The sequence below is a fragment of the Mya arenaria genome, chromosome 17 (assembly GCF_026914265.1).
Source record: "Mya arenaria isolate MELC-2E11 chromosome 17, ASM2691426v1".
Classification (NCBI taxonomy): domain Eukaryota; kingdom Metazoa; phylum Mollusca; class Bivalvia; order Myida; family Myidae; genus Mya; species Mya arenaria.
Window position 1 is genome coordinate 29,293,423 of NC_069138.1, and position 3,701 is coordinate 29,297,123.

Consider the following 3,701-nt stretch of genomic DNA (forward strand, 5'->3'; position numbering starts at 1 on the left):
CATAGATCATCTCGGTTATAGCGAAGATGCAGTTTAATGAAGATCAAATAAGCCACACTGACACGAAATCATTTTAAGAAAAATGTACATTCAAAACAGTAAGACAATGTTCTATAATTAATATTACTTTAAACAACATTAGCAACAGCTTCAGAAATAAAATGGACGAACAATCATATTTCGTTCCCTACCTCACACTGGTCTTTACAACCAACAGCGCACAGGTTAACCATGGTTTCCAAAGAAGTACCACTAAAGGTGTATTACTCATGGACACACAAAAGATGTATTACTAATGGACACTTTCATCGTGAAATATAATTTATTTGTTGTCAAACCAGTCACCTTCATTTACAATCAGGTCGATTTATGTTTCGCTCTTCTGCCTAAGGTGGAACCACAACCGGTCTTCAAAAACAAAAAGCATAATAATGTAGTTGATAATGTTAAGTTTTATCACGAAAGTACATAATTTCTACATTTATGCATTTTGTAATTGCCCATAAAAGTACTTTACAAACTCTGACCCCTGTTTCTAAACCTTGGCAAGAGTGATACATTTTATAGAGAACTCACTTACTTAGGTATGACCCTGGTAACTTTGGTTACAATCCACTGGACAACATCACCCTTTAACTACATTTTTTAACATCAGACATGAGTTATTAACAGTTAAATGGCAGTTCTGTGTTGTTATTTAAACTAGTCATTTAACTTAACCGATAAAGTGTATGGCCAAGTTCATTAATTATAACATTTTCGTTCCTGTGACCCGTCAAATTCTCTTCTATTTGTTCTACCTCTTGCTTATGCCAAATGAAATGTTTGGTTAGGGTAACATCCTTTTCAAAACCCTGTAGGGCAAGTAGATCTTTCCTTTTTAAATTCAGTAGTTTTTATATTAGAACGTTATTGTCATTGGATAATGGTGTTAAAGTAATAGTCTGTATGTAGATTAAAACGTTTTAAACTACATTCTGTCTGAAAGTTTAAATTTGTGTTTTCATTGTGATTTGCAGAAAACAATGTAGTGATGTTTAGCTGACTTGCCTATGCTACTGGCAGTAGTGGTTTTGTGTCACTGATCCATTGTTTGGCCTTCACCCATGGTGATTTAAAGTTGGATTATGCTGAAGTAACGCCAAACAGAAGTAAATTTACAGACAGCTGAACTCTTATATGAAAGGTAGTTAGACAGTAAAGCAGTAGTGAGGTAACACTTTATCTGATAATACCTCCTAGTTTTTGTCTCCGTATTCCTAGTTTTTCCTATTTTTTCCTGGTTTTCTGCTTGAGAATTCGTAGTGTTTTCCTAGTTTTTATTTCAGATTTATTGCTGGAGAGCCCGTGTAGACTTATACAGTAAGTGATAACTAACCGTATCAAATGAAGATTGATGTGAATTTTGGATGCCCGGTGAACATTTATTATTTTGGTAATATTTAAAAGGGTTTGATGTTTTAGGAAATCACCGGCACAAATATCACATAAACATATTTTTTAGCCCTGAAAGATTGCAAAATACATCATTTTGCGTTCGATTTCAGTTGAAATAAATACAAATCACAAACAACAATTACTTAGTATATAATGTTATTTCGGTCATTGAATGTTTTAGGGCGATGTGATTTCGGTTATTTGCCGTTCTAGGGCGATTATCCCAATACGTATTGATAAATCTATTTCGATGCGTGTGTGGACTGTTCATGGTGTTTGTACGTTTTTGTTAGCTCACTTGAGCTGTTTAGTAAATTATCTAATTACAATCAATCGTTGTTCTTCAAATGTTGTGCAGAACCTAATGCACTTGCATTTTGTAAATTATTTATAGCTGTTCGCTTTAAGCTGCCCTAACTTCTTAAATTTCAGTATACCCCCGTTTTGTTTAAAAATTAATTTGTAAATTGTATGATAATATGAAATATATAATGTTGAAAATGTATGTATAAACGTTCATCTCTTTAATTTTGAAGAAATATAATAATTTTATTATTTATCTATCTGTTTGATAGGATACTGTCCATCGGCAGTCGTCCGTCGTAAACATATTTCTTCAAACAACATCTCAAAACCACTAGGCTAAATAAGGGATTTTCCTTGGATGGTCCCTTTTCAGGTTCCTTAAAATAAAATTGTTTCCTGCAGAAACCTGGTTGCAATGGCAACCAAAAGGAAAAACAGGTAAAACACTTAGCCTCAGAAACCGCTGGCAAGATTTCAAAAAAATGTTCGTCATTTGGTCCTTAATCACATTCCTTCAAACCATGTTGGTTTATCTTAGACTTTGCCGACAGGGAGCGGGGCTAGTTTTCACGATATGACTATATGGAAAACTTTCAAAATGTTCTCCTAAAAAACCGTTGGGAAAATGTCAATATAATTTCATAGAAATATCACCAAGATGCCCCATTATCAAATTCCTTCGAGCCATGTTGGCTCGTAAAAAATGGTCGGCTGTGCCCTTTGACTATATGGAAAACTTCTTCTCGGAAACTGCAGTCGGTACTTCAATTTCACAGAAATGCTTAAAGGTGCACAGAAACTTTTTCCTTTATGACTACAATTAAACATAAAGGCACATAGAGGCTTCTTTGCTTACCCTAAACCATTTACTCAGGTGAGCATACAGGGCCAGCTTTTATTTCTTGTATTTAGCTCAGTGTCGTTCTAGCCCTTGTCCTGTGCATGTGTACAGGTTTCTATTTATACCCACGTCAAACAAGAACTTTGAACAGGTATATGAGAGTCACCCTCTGTTCGGTCGGTCGGTCGAGTGGAAACTTTGGACACTGAAGTTTTATGTTTAGGTCTGGACATAACATTTGGTTCGGGTTACCCGACCTTACATAATAATAATTCACCGATCCTTCCGTTGTTATAGTCAGTTGGTTAAAAATATGAAAACAAATAAAACAATAGAATAGGGGGTATATCTGTTTTAACATCTAGTTAAAAAAGGTTTAAAAAGAGTGAGGTTGTGTACGCAAACTGGTTCAACCCCCATGTAAATTTATATTTTTACTGACCGTTCCAAGACGATACCTAGCAATCCTTGAAAATCACAAGTTTGTATATAGTATATATGCGCTGTGTTGTTTGTGGAGTTTTGTGCTGTTGTTCCATGTTTCTTGTTTGTGAATTTTTGTTTTTGTGTTATATGTCTTTGGCATTAAACGATTATTTAAACTTTTGGCTACTAGGCTTGTTTCTGTAGTTTATCATAGTAATATTTATGCTGATAAGTACTGATATATTGATTACTTTACCGCCATAACCCAATGATTACAATAACGTTTTTACGTTTAATGAAAAATCATACCTACCCTACCTGTTTGTGAACAAGATGTAACTCTCATCGCACAGCTATTTATTTTTTTACCTCATTGGTAATAAATTTTGCTTTCATATGTCCGATGCCAGTTAAACGGTGTATTACGAAATAGATAATGTTAAAGAAATGCAGATTTTAAGCAAAACCAAACCTAGAGCCATTTCAAATGTGATTGCCCAGGATGGTAGCATCTTTGTCAATAATGCAAATGGGGTTTAATATACAAAATTTTAAATATATATATGAATATCAATTAGTGTTGTTGGCCAACAGGCAAGCAGTACATTTATTTTATACAACCCAATAATATATATTTTCTATAAAAAAATATTATTAATATATATAGTTAGGTAACACTAAAAACTAAACA